This window comes from Phoxinus phoxinus (genome assembly GCF_949152265.1).
Source record: "Phoxinus phoxinus genome assembly, chromosome: 10".
In the NCBI taxonomy this organism is placed as follows: domain Eukaryota; kingdom Metazoa; phylum Chordata; class Actinopteri; order Cypriniformes; family Leuciscidae; genus Phoxinus; species Phoxinus phoxinus.
The window spans coordinates 27,039,196-27,053,097 of NC_136885.1; the positions used below are offsets into that span (position 1 = coordinate 27,039,196).

The following is a 13,902-nucleotide window of genomic DNA, read 5'->3' on the forward strand; positions in this document are numbered from 1 at the left end:
TCCTCTGTCAGAAAACATTGCTTATTTAACTGCGGGAAAAAAATTTGACTTGTTTCTCTTGGGGCAATTTAAATCAATAATATTTCTGCTTCTTACTCACATTGTTCATGGATCTTCTGCCAATAAAGCACTTCAGGGTCACATTGCAAAATCAGATATTGCATATCCAGGCCAAGATCTCTGAATAAAGAACAAATATTAGTAAAATATATTTTTCCTTTGTTGTCAACAGATTAATCATCATGGTCCCAATAGGTTTCTGTCCCAACGAACTTGACAAATCAGACTCAATTACATTTCAATGAAACAAACTGCTGATGCAATCAGGGAAGCACATATCCAGATCTATATCTCTGTGCGTCACATCAGCAATTTCTCAGCTGAGAGCTCAGGACTAATCATGTATTAATAATGATCTTACAACACAGCCATTGTGAAGCTGTTCATGATTCTGTCATTGTTTACTCGTTCCAAACTTGATTTTCTTACTTTCTTCTGTGGAATGCAAAAAGGGTTGTTTAGTCCTACTGTATGTAAAAATGTGAATTTGGGCATTTTCTATTAATAAACACATTAATAAATACATGACACCATGTTTTACCTTTACATCGACTTCATAAGTTAGATTGAAAGTAGCATATTTGTAATTGAAGTTCTCAAAACGGTCTTAATTGTTATTAAGAAAATCATGAATCTTGAAAAGCAAGTAATGCAAGCGAGTAAAAAACAACAACATATAGAATAGATATAAAATGTCTCAAATATTGCAATCTATTGCTAAATTCGGAATGTGTCAATTTTAAAGCCAGAACTGAAATCTTTGATGCCTAGATGTAGTGAAAATTTACATGAGAGAAGGCAGCAGATTGTGAATTTGTCATTTCATTTCTGCCTTTAATGGTTATGCTTATGCACACACACACACACACACACACACACACACACACACACACACACACACACACACACACACACACACAGAGAAATGTTTGGGAACAGCAACTCCAAACTTCAATCACTGATACAAATTTATACCACTCCAATGCTAGAAATGTCTTGTGTAATGTCACAGAACGGGTTTTACATTATCCCCAAAAATGCCTAATGTTCCTTGAATGGAATTTTCTTCTGGTAAATCAGCTGAGGAAACTGGGAAATTACTTTTTGACAAATCACATGTGAAACACCATTTTCTATTAATCTTTGAATACATTCAATTGTAAACGAAGGTAGGCCTATTACAATTCAGATATCATTCTCCATATGAATACAGCATCTCTGTCTGTCTGTGTGTCTGTGTGTGTGTGTGTGTGTCTGTGTCTGTGTGTGTGTGTGTGTGTGTGTGTGTGTGTGTGTGTGTGTGTGTGTGTGTGTGTGTGTGTGTGTGTGTGTGTGTGTGTGTGATACTAATTAGCCTGTTTACGTAGGCCTACATATTAGATAAATATAATGTGTCTCTCATTCCTCTCTGATGTTTCGTTAAGTAGGCCTAAGGTAAACGCGGGCACTGGCAGGGATTTGGTCCACTAAACATCGGGACACTGGAGTGGCCGCGACGCGAATGCCTGGTCGCGTAATGAAACGTCATCGGTATTTATCAACGGCTTTGCTGTATGCGTCAGAACGGTTATCAACATTTGTCGTGCTACTTTGTACGTTGTCCAAACTTTCTAAACGTAACTTACCATCAACAATTATGCGCTCATCCTCCAATTTCTGTTTTCTCCAGACTGACATTTCCGGTAAGTGAACGCTTGCTTTTTACGTTTCAGTGTTAGATTTTTTTTTGGAGAAAGAACGTTTCCTATGGTCGAAGCCCGTTTCAGTGTAGCCTACTGCACTGACAATGAGACCCTCTTAGAAATTCGTGCATTTTATTATACGATTTTTTTTTTTTTTTTTAAAGAGAGTTAATAAAATTTTCTCAAGAATGTTTGAGCGGTGAGTTGTGAAATTGAAGATGACACAATAACTTTCTCTGTGTTTGATAATCCATTTCCAAGGTCATTTGAGTGGTTGCCAGAGTGTTGCAAGTGAAAAAAAGTGAAAAGTTTACAAAAATCGCCAGTGAGAGCTTGAATTAGGCTACCTATAGAAGTTAAATAGTCATGAAATAAATAAAAATCACCTATATTCATCTAGGCCTATTTTCTAAATGCACGTTAGCATAGATCTTATTGTGAACAGTTATCTGTGCTTGTTTGATTATTTTTTTTAAATGTTCTGACCTTGTAATTTTTAATTAAATTATCATAAATGCCATGGACATGTTGGTGAAAACAACTTTTCTCTGGTGATGTATGCAGGACACTCACATTCATCTGCTGCACTTTTGAGTGCAACGCCCATATCTCAAATCCAAAATACAAATGATTCATAGAACAGTCACCCATGCACCCTACATTTTTTTTATCTATTTCCGTTACACTCAGATGTAGCCTACATCACAATAGTAAAATTGATCTGTCGCTACTTCTGACTTTAACAATTGCAAGCAATTTCTAGATATTTATAATATCACTCTTCAACTAAGAAAAAATAAAAGGTCAGAATATAATATGAAAGTAGTGTATCCCATACTGAGCTTACTTGCTGAAACCAGTAAGGGTTGGTATTTTCCCATATTAATCTTCACAGGAAGGGAAGTAATATAAAAATGTTGTTTTGAACAGTGTGATGATTTCCTCTGGGTTTTGGCGGATGCTGAAAAAGAGAGTCATTACTGTCGAGTAGCCACTGTTGGACATGTGAATGAGATCATTTCCCTTCTTCACACAAGGACATGGGTACTTCTCATGGCTAATCAGGCCCACCGACAGGTCAGTTCGTAAGGAGTCCAGTCAGTTACCCACCCTACACTGTATCAGGCTAGTACTTCAGAAAGTTAATTATATAGCAAAGTAAAGCATGCTTATTCATTATTCACCATGGGGGCTTAGCATGGTGAAAGGTCAAGAAAAGGAAAATGCTCTTTCTGTTAGTCCACTTAGCTCTTTGGAGATTGACAATGTTTGAAGAGTCATATTTTTACCTTTGAATAAACAGTACATAAGCACTTTGAAAATAAAAGTGAGAACATGCTTCTAGGCAGTTATTGAGCACTGCATGTTTTATCCAATCGATGCATCTCATTCTGAGCTCAACAGGAGGTTTAAAATAGTGAGTGAATCAATCACAGCTTAAAGACCAGGTGAGAATGGACCGATAAATAGATCTCTATGGAATCAGATCAGAAAACAGCCACCAGTTTTAATAGTCTTAATAGATGTTTTCCTGTCATTCTCTTAGTGGCAGATTATGACATGCCTCAGGCATGTTTGTGCCACAGTTGAGCATCACCTCTATCTTAAAGGTGAAAGAATGCTCATTGTGGAGATGACAGGGTTAGATTATGAGTGATGACATTTATCTGAGGATGTCATTGGTGGAATGACAGTTCAGTGATGGGAGAATAGATTATCAAGCCCTCTTCATCTCGCTCAGCCTGTTATCTGTCGCTGTCATGTCATGAGAACATGTACTTCCATAATCTCTCTTCAGGGATTCCTTACTATAATTTACCTCCCCTTGTCACAGATCTTTGCAGGGACATGTTTTTTCTCCCCTCTCAATGGCTCATATGGCTGTTAACCTAGAAAAAAACCCTGAGGCAACATATCAGCAATGATGTGCCCCTGATGTGACCATTATGAGATATGGCCAGGAAGATGTTCAGCTAGAATCATATCAGATGGTCAGATGTGTGTGAGAGGTTTCAAATGATGATAAAATGCCTCTTTTTTTCTGTCACTGGTCTGCTGGTGGAAAATAATATAAATAGATAATAAAGATAATGGCCTTGCAGTCCTATATTTCACAAAATGATGTCACAAACTCACCGGGGCTAGTTGGGAATTCGTCACATTTTATTAACACTTCAAATGATTTACGTATTAATTACAATAATTGTTGGACAAAATATAGTTTTATATTTTTTAATGTTACATTTAAATATAGTTGCTTTTTAATAATATTTTAGTTTCATAATTGTTTTACTGAGATTTTGCTGAAATTTTGATTCACCCCTAATTTTCTTAAAAAAGGCAATAACTATTAGCACAATAGAAGTGAATGGGACCCATTTTGGGAGGATTTAAAAGCAGAAACGGGAATCTTATGATTTGTAAAATTACTTGAATTCATTTTTCTGTTAAAACTTGTTTTTTTAAATCAAAAATAAACTCACACTGAGAAATATTCACTTTGGTAAAAAGTGTCAACTAACATTCGTCTCTCTTTTCTGACTGAAGCTAAATATTTTAATATTTTACTAGTACTAAACTGTGATTTAAGAAAATGTCTGATCCTCTGACAAACAAAAGCAAGTAGTTCTGGCCCTTTTCAAAAGGATGTCCCTGCAGGCAGCATGTTGTCTTTTTGTGCATTTGACCTGAGAGAAAGCGAGAAGCGTCAGTCCTCTCATGCCTGACAAGTGAAGAAAGGTTAATGGTTGTGTATTTCGGGAATGTGATTCATTCTGTTTCACCTTATCTGAATAAGAGCCCCACGTGGGTTTGCATATCTTTGAATTCATTAGAGCCCATTAGCGACAGAGCTTGTTACGGGCTGATCCATCGCTACATTCAGGACGCGGGAGCCTTTTGTTCCTCAAATGCCAAACACTTAAACAAGTGAGCACCGCCGTCACTCTTCTTCGGGCAAGGGTCAGGTTTCAAGCGAAAATAAAATGAGACAGAGGTCAGACAAGATCAGAAAGTGAAGAGGGCACTTTCAGGTGTCTGACAGATTTACTAAATGACTGGAGAATATAATTTGGTAAATAGGGGAATTAATTGAACGCCCATACTGCTTGTCATTGCTAGAATATTCCATAGTTGTTGTTTTTTTTTAGATTGTTGGAGGATGATAATTCAGGCTAGCTCATGAAACAAAGCATCCACAGTGAAATGGCCTCAATGTTTCCCTGCTCGAAAAGTTGTCAACTTTGAGTTTTTATGCATTGCCTGTATATTCCAGAAAGAAAAGGGGCTAAAATACATCTGTATTATAGTTATATAATTGAATATAGTTAATCAGTCATATAGAGAGTGCCATTTGTTTCTCCAAATATCAGTGTGATTACAAATGTGATAGTGATTTTATACAACATGCCGTTCAATAGACTAGAAGTTAATATTAAGTAACTAGACACAATATTGCCTGTTTTTGCTCTATTTCCATAAATAGTTCCAAAGAAAGCCATAGGACCGGTTTGTGTCTCTGAGCAACACATGGCGGTGTTTCGTTACTGAATGAACGAATAGTTTGAATGAATGATTCAATGACTCCCTCATTAAGACTTCCGGGAGACTTGGGATGTCTGTATTTCTATACTGAAATAATATCGGCATTATAATTATTGATTTTTCATTAGGCTATTTTTTTGGTGCCCCCTGAGCTCTTAGTGCCCTATACGCACAGTGCGTGGTGGGAGCGGCGGCGCTGGCCACATTGGACCAACAGTTCAGCTGCGGCAGTGCGGCACCATCTTGGCGGCACTCATTATTTCGGTGCATTGTGGGATTGAATGAGTGCACCGACGTCCGCTATGGTTTTGGACACCACTACAAATGGCTGTCCCCCTAAATAGTGCCCTGTTTAAGCGTATAGGGGGCAATTTCAGACAGCCAAATTTTTCGTTCCTGAATGAATCAGCCGTTTAAATTAATTGGTTTAAATCAATTACTCACTCATTAACAGTGACTTGCTGCCATCTACTGGTGGTTTTAATTTCACATTTAAAGTATCTTTTAATTTTTTTATTAATTTCAAATAACAATATTTAACATTTCATGTTTGTAAGAATTTGACACAAAAGATGATGCACATTTAGTGAGGTTAAAAATGGCGTTATAAAGGTAAAAATGCCCATAAAAGGTTAAAAAAAACTATATTTAAACTTATTGGAAAAGATCATTTCTGTTTCTGCTGTTAACTGACCACCGTACAGAATATGAAGAATTGAAAACTTTAGGAGTCAGCTGTCCACGGCCTAAACCTGCCAAGATACCAACACAATAAACACACAGCAAGAAATAGTCTAATTACTGTATACGAAAAAATATATAATTTTTTGTCAATATCACGCACACCCCTACCACTGTAAAAAAAAAAATGTTGGTTTAACTTAAAAAAGTTACCTTGTTGCCTTAAAATTTAGAGTTAGTTGTAATTAAAATTGAGTTAATACAATGAAGAAGAATGGTCTAATAAACAAACTCAAAATAGTATGTTATCTTCTTCACACATTAGTTATCAAAGTTGATTTGACAAAAGATAAAAAGTTGTGATAACAAATCATGAAAATATTTTTTTACAGTGTACCCTCGACAACTTTTTTCACAAAAAAAACAAACAAAATGGTTTTGGTTCAGATACAGTATCTGTAGTTAGGTCCCAAATTGTAAGACCACTAGTGTACATGCAATTAGCATTTTTCTAAATTAGTAATTTGTTAGATAAAATGTTAGTATTTTTATCATTATTTTCTTAAAAAATTTTTCATTATAAATTATATTATCAGCATACTTTCAAATGAAAAATCTTTTTTGCTTTTATAATTTTTTCCATTACAAATTATCAGCATAAAACTCTGTGTGAAACGTTGAAAATGAAATAAAAATTCATATTTCATATAATTTTTTGTGTTGTATCCATCTGTGCCTTTTATGATTTCATTATAAATCAGCAGAAACATTTTTTGTAAAATTTGAAATATTTTTAATTTAGATATTTAATATTATGCTTTTTTTGTGGCATTTTGCTTTAAACATTCTATGTTAGTTTGCTTGCTATATGAAACTAGCAGCTTACTAAGCTAGATCAACATTAGAATAACATACTGATCATATTCTAACATTTCATCATATTGAGCTATATAACATTGATTTGTTTTATGTACATTTGCTCACCTGTCTAATAAAGAATGTTCAAGAGCGGTGTCGCTGTCAAGTCCAAGTTTGTCACGGATGTGGAGCTCTCGGCGTCTCGAAAATGCCACACCGATATTGATCCTCATTTTAGCTATGGCAGTACGAGGGCATATTACCTCATGGCTATGGCAGTACGAGCGGAAACCGAGGAGAGCGCGGATATTGCCTCATTGACAGGCAACGTTTTTTTTCAGGGACGGCCCATTATTTAAAATTGGAATTTCTCTGAAATAAAAAATCTTTGGAGACTTTTGGGATATTGTAAGTACACAACTGCAGGAAATATATCACACTGTGCAAGTGATTTTTGGATATTTTATTACATAATTCTTACATATTGTACCTTTAAAGGCAGCAGCACTCAAACTTCGTATTTTGTGTGAAAACCTTCAATAAAAGCAAAAACATCTGACTGTCAGTAAAAGAGGAGGTCTTGCCACCTCTCTCTGGACTGCCCAAACGATAGATTAAGTTTACGAGGCTGTCAAACCTGTGATGGTGTGCAGTTTCCCCTTAGTTATACAGTGAGTGGTGGTGAGTTGTGCGTTTGGGAGTGCATTGTTATTCTCATCTCGGTGGTGTTTATACCCTTGTGTGATAATTTCATGCATGATCACACACACACACACATACATGCTCTGATGCTTGGCCATTCCTTACAAGCAGCTGCGGTGTGTACTGCCACATCTGCTATAGAAACAAATAGATAAGTTGTGTGAAAAAACAACATACTTTATTTTTCACATAATTACATGATTTTCATTATTTTTTCTCTCTCTGATATTATAACAAACGTGTTTGGTAGATCTGCACCATGAAGAACGAGTTAAGGGCATTAAATAAACGGAGATCAGCTGGTCATATAAAGAAAATGTTGATCCGCATGATATTCTTTCACCTTTCGTCCCATTACCTTTAAATCAATGGATTGTTTCATTGCTGATGGAAAATTCACAGATATTAAATTAACCCTTGATATAAAGGCTTAACCCAATGAAAGCAACTACCAGGAAAGCACATAAACCTGTCAATATTTGAACTTTATGACTTATTTATAAATCTCCTGTACATTTTGCCGACTGCCTCCCCAGCCTTGTTTTTCATGAGTTGCTCATTTCAGAGGCGAAATGGCCTTCACAGTGGTATCATCTTGCCCCATCATGCCAAGTCCTTTTTTTATAGGTCATTGGTTTTGTAATAATATAAATATGGGTTGTAAATCTTGTGAGATTATAACAGTTGTTTATCTGCTGCTATCTCTGAATTTATTACTTGCAGGCCCTAGAGCCAAATGAAAGCTGAAAACACAAAGAGTGAGGCAACGGAGGGTAAAAACCACTCTAATGATCTTCCTTTCAAGGCATCAGTTATGGCAACTAAGCTTTAGCTTTCAGTTGCACCTCTTTGTGCTTGGTGAATAACAGCAAGACAGTTAGTTATATTTCTTAATACAGAATGTGAAGTCAAGGAGTAACAGCTTCTCAGACACAGTGTAATGCTTCTTTTGAAAAGTTAGGAGTTGACATAAAAGTGATATATGTCTTGGATTTTATATCAATTATTGGTTAATAGCTATACACTGCCCAGCCAAAAAAAAAAAAAAAAGTCACTATTTGGATTTGCAAATGCTTAGGAGTCTATGATTTGATCATTATTGCAGTTTCTAGCATGTTATATGTTCGGCAACAGCTCTTTTAACCCTAGTTGATGGAGTGTGTAGCTTTTCATTTCTTAAAAAAAAACATGTAGGAAGACACATCATGGCCATATTCCAGGATGACAATGTCAAGATTCATCAGGCTCAAATTGTGAAAGAATGGTTGGGAGGGAAATGCATCTTTGGGATGTGCTGGAGGAGACTTGACAGAGTGCTTGACTCTTGCATTGTCAATACAAGATATTGACCAAAAATGTATTCACCTCTTGATAACATTTTGACATCCATAAAAAAAAAGCTGCCCGGGCAGTGTATGTGGAAGGAAAAAACATTTGTGTAATTAAAATAACCTAAATAAATATATATATTTCAACAAATACAGAAAATACAAATTTTAACCACTTAATTTTATTATAATTAACTTTTTTATTAATTTGTATTTATGTAGGTTATATATTAAATACTAATTATTATATATGTACATTTATATTTGATATATAAATAATTCAAATAAAGAGTTCTAGATTGCTTGAAATAAACTGTTTTTTTTATTTGTTTGTCAACATATTAAATTGTAATGTTGACCGGGAAATATATGTATATATATATATATATATATATATATATATATATATATATATATATACAGGTAGCCTTATATATACACATATATTATAATAAATTATGTAGTTAGTCCAGTTTAAATCAAATTTGTATGCATAAAATATCTGCCAGTCAACATCTACATATGAATTATGTTAGTTTTGTTTTCCTTTTCCATATGTCAGCACGCTTATTCTACAGATCGCCCCTGTAAACAGTCATTTCCAAAGGTCTGGTGTGTGATCATGCTGTGAATACAAATGTGCGCAGTATTGCGGTGATAACGAGAGGCCGGCTCCTGGGGGCACTTTGGTCACTCCAAACCTGCCAGTACTTTTGCTTTTCATTCGGTCCCCATTTCATCTGTAGGCCAGAAAGCTTTGTTCCCTAAAGCACAAGTGTCAGCAGACTGAACTTGGAGAAAATCTATTCCATTTCCTTTTAGCCCTGTCTGGACACAGAGCTCTTTATTTAGAAAGTGAATTTGGGCAAAGCACCAGTGTAGGAATTGGTGTTGACATTAAAAGGGTAACTAAACCCCTGGTCAGAGCCTGACTCCACCCACTGGCAATATTTGAAAAATGCTGGAAAAGTGGGCAGAGCCCAACGGACGAACCGAGGGCGGGGCTGAGCGGGTGATTGACAGACCCGCAGTGATTGACAGCTGCTGTCAGACTCGCTAAGATGGAGAGTGACGCAAGTAGCTTTGCAACAGAGCGGTCATTTGAAGTCGAGGACTTTTCTCACCTGAAGTGGAGGAATTGTCTGTGAACACAGAGCTAAAACCATATCAATTCGAGCCGCGAGCTCAAACTGCGGTGTCGCATCGCATTAACTCCCGCATCGCGATCGGCATCCGACGATGCTAGCGAAGCAGCCGCGCAAGAGAGAATGGGTCCAGTATCTGAGTGGATTATTATTACTATTGACCTACGTTAAGCATATTTTGCCGCTATGTGAAAAAAAATATATCCAGCAAAACGCGCCGGCGGTTGTGGAGTCCATGCAGGAAGAGCAGCGTTTGGCACACAAGTGCATGTAAACACTGGCGCTAATTTCCAAGTCTGGGGGAAAGTTATGCAGTCCAGCAGTGCTGTTGCAACCGGCAACACTACACCTATACCAGCCTAACCACTGTACTAAACACAGATAAAGCTGATGCTATAAATCTACACTATTCTAACTGATGCAATACTATGCTACTAACTAACTATGCTTCTAACAACACTAACAACTATGCTAAATAACTACCTAGGCTACACGAAATAATCTAAATAATATGCTATGCTAACTAGATGCTAAAATACGCTATCCTGATCGTTTTCAATACTCGTAATTTCAATTTCCAACTCCTGACTCGCTACAGTGGTTTTGACGGAAGCAGATGCTTTTATACCAGGGGCTGCCAGGGGCGTGGCAGAGTAGCGTCACAGAGTACCCTACGTCAGAGAGTACCCCTACTTCAGGAGATTCCGTTTAGCCTGAAGAGGGCAGCACTCAGACGTTTTTACACCATATATTTGAAAATTAAAACACTTTATACTCAAATGTTAAAAAAAGTACTCGAATCAATGAACAGCATTTATGAAGCTCCATTCTTACAGATCATTAACTAAAAAAAGTTGGTTTAGTGTTTAGTTACCCTTTAAATGCTGATAACAGAAAGTCACATCTTTTGAGAAAAATAGGAACAACCGGCTCAGGCTGATCCTCAGGGCGGACAACCAGAGATATATTTTATCCACACGCTCTTTCACCTATGGACTCAGTTAGGTGGCAGCTGTGTTGGGGAGTTATAGGGTTATAGTGATGTAAATCAATACACAGAGTCAAACTTAATGACTAGTCTCCTTCATAGTGATGAATTGTGTGTCTACATGGAAATCGATGAGGACGAACAAGTGCACTCAGGATAAAAGATATGCACACACACACACACGCATGCATGCACACCCTAACCACCGTGGGCTTTATTTGTTGTCTTTTCCTGGTGATAATGATTCATTACACTGGACACTGTTTGTTTGGCTCTGAGCCTTTTTTTGTGTTTCTGACCAATCAACAGCCAATATAAATAGTCACGGTTCATATGTGATGTCCTACATAGCCATAAAACTGACTAGTAGAGTTATACTTTGATGGTGCTTTAATGGCCTTTTAACTAAAGTGAAAATGAATTACACATCGTTGTAAAAAATTTTTTTAGGTATTTCATCAGAAAAAGAAAGCAAAAATACTGCAAAACTTGGTGAGTGGTTATCAGTCGGTACATATATATTTAACAAAATATGTGTATCGCACTGTAAAATAGTGATATAATATTTTATAGAATTTTATATATATATATATATAGCTATATAATTACATTCCCAGAGTTCTCATGGGTGTGTGTGTTTTTTAGTTATATTTTGTTTGCCAACTTTTGAACTTTAAGGCATCAAGTGGTTGTATATTTTACTGTATTATGATAGTTAACAGTAGTATTTAAAGTGTAACACCGTGTCCTAACCTAGACATGATGCCATAAGATTCCAGCAACAAGCAATTAGTCTGCGCACACTAGATGAGAAGAGCCAATGAGAAGAGCGTGCGGAGTCTCTCGGCAAAAGCACTGTACTCGCAACCAAATGGATGAATACATAATTAAATTCATAAATATTGTACCATTTTAACATTAAATGCAGAAATTTTGCAGAAATAGAAACTGTTTCTAAAATAGAATCATTGCATATTGCCGTCGTGGCTGGTTAGGCCAAAAACTCGTGCCGCGGTGTCGTGTCTGGTTAGGACACGGTGTTAAGCATATTTTTTTTTGTAGTTGAATAACTTAGCATTAACTATTTATATATATACACATGAACATTAAAACATTTAGTCAAATTAAGTAATTAGCAATGTCTGAAGCATTTTTTATAGCAACCGTACTAACGTTTTATTGTAAATACAATATTTTTGTGACATGCTATGGTTGAACAATTAGCCTACCTACACAGTCTCGTTGACTAATCACAGATTTTTTTCACATTTTCCATTCAGAAGGTCCAGAGGTTAGCAAAAGTATTCATAATCTGTGTTTTTCTTAAATCACCATCATTCTGCCATATAACTTAGCCTATTTTTCAGGGAGTCATCAAATAATCAAATCAGTGTTGTGTTTCCCTGAGGTTCCAATCAGACTCTGAGAGACGCTGGGGCGGGAAGGACAGATCCAGATGATGCTGATGATAATAACTGCATGATTTTTGACAAAAGGTTTCCCAGGAAAATGATGGAATGATTTGATTTTCATGCTGCATTTCTGCCTGGTACAACAACAAAAAAGCCCATAATAAATCCGCCCCTCTGGTGAATTATAATTGGTGAGCAATAATTTTGAGGGTTTTGTCTTTTGGGTAATCAAAATCAAACAGCTACTTGGAATAATAAGTGCAAATCTGAGCTAAAAAAGCAATTTTGTTTGTAACAATCAACTCTATTGTCATCATGCCCTCAAGTTGACTGAAGGGTGCATTTACTAATTTCCTCTAGAACAACAACAAAGAAATGGATGCCTGTCTGAAAGAGCATCAGACAATCACGAGCAGCATGGCAAAAGCAGCAGGGGAATGTTTTAAGCGACAACATCTACCAGCTGGAGAAGGTGTGTAAGCCATTCGCCAACCTTTTCTCCACAGGTCACCGCCATGTCAGACGCCACCGACGTGGTGTTCATGGCAACCGCAGCCTAGAAGAACAATAGGAGTGCCACAGAGCACAGTGGATTGCTTTCCAAAAATAGAAAAAACTGCCACTAGCCGATAATTGGGTGTTCAGTGTCATCCTTTCAAACCTTAGATCTCTCATCTTTCAACACGAGTATGGACTCATAGCCAAATACGCCATGAAGACAGAACGAGGGCTGGAGAGCCCTTTGGGTGTCATTGCAGAAGATCAAACTGGACAAAGGGACATGAAAATTAAATGAAGCAGTCCAAACTGATCCATCAGGTTTCAGAAGGTGAAACGTGTGTTTACTGTGTCCAGCACGTCAAATAATTGAGCTGCCACACTTCATCAAGAGCCTCTTTAATCACAGCCTGTTATTGGTAGCTACTAATGATACATGTCTTATTCACAGTCTCCTGGTACCAGGGTGGATAATGTTAGAAGAGGACTGTGAGATTATTGCGATGGTTGTGTTTGAAAATGGCTGTTCATTGGTGTATCATCAGCTGTTTGTGAGTGAGCACATGGTTAATTGTTTATGCCATCCCACAGGGAGAATGCCTCAAATTCATTCTTGATTATGGACAGAGGTGAGGGAATAATTGGAATTATAATACAATCATGTGTGGAACAACACAACTCTCAAATCAGCTGAAGACGCTCGTAAAAAGGACTCACGTTATCGCCGGCCTGAGGCAGTGGCACATTCAGTTTAATGTTGAAACTGACAAATTACTGACAGATTTTAATAGGTAAGTCTGTTGCGATTATTGTTATTATTGATTATTGGACCCGAATATACGCGAACAGGTAGGCTACCATTTCGTTTGGGCGAAATGTTTCCACACACAAATTTCGCAACAGGTTCAAGTTGGTCATGTAGATTGGTGGCCTAACAATCCATTGTGTTGTCAGTATGAAACTGCCACAGGACTATTTTTATTCCAATCAGCTTTATGTTAGTCA

General features: G+C 36.8%; 1 protein-coding gene and 1 long non-coding RNA gene across 2 annotated transcripts in view; one reads left to right on the top strand and one right to left on the bottom strand.

Annotated features, from left to right (window-relative positions):
- pnp4b (purine nucleoside phosphorylase 4b) overlaps window positions 1–1,732 on the bottom strand; it is a 17,036-nt gene extending 15,304 nt beyond the window's left edge. Inside the window, exons 1-2 of the mRNA XM_079626492.1 lie at window positions 1,686–1,732; window positions 101–180 (exon numbers count right to left, since the gene is read on the bottom strand). The gene's annotated coding sequence lies outside the window, so the exon portion shown is untranslated. The remainder of the gene's footprint in view (window positions 1–100; window positions 181–1,685) is intronic.
- Window positions 1,523–13,621, top strand: LOC307005947. Its single transcript, XR_013799365.1, has 4 exons — window positions 1,523–1,742; window positions 2,673–2,819; window positions 12,484–12,590; window positions 12,760–13,621. It is a non-coding gene; the product is annotated as an uncharacterized lncRNA (long non-coding RNA).
- Window positions 13,622–13,902: the final 281 nt, after the last annotated feature.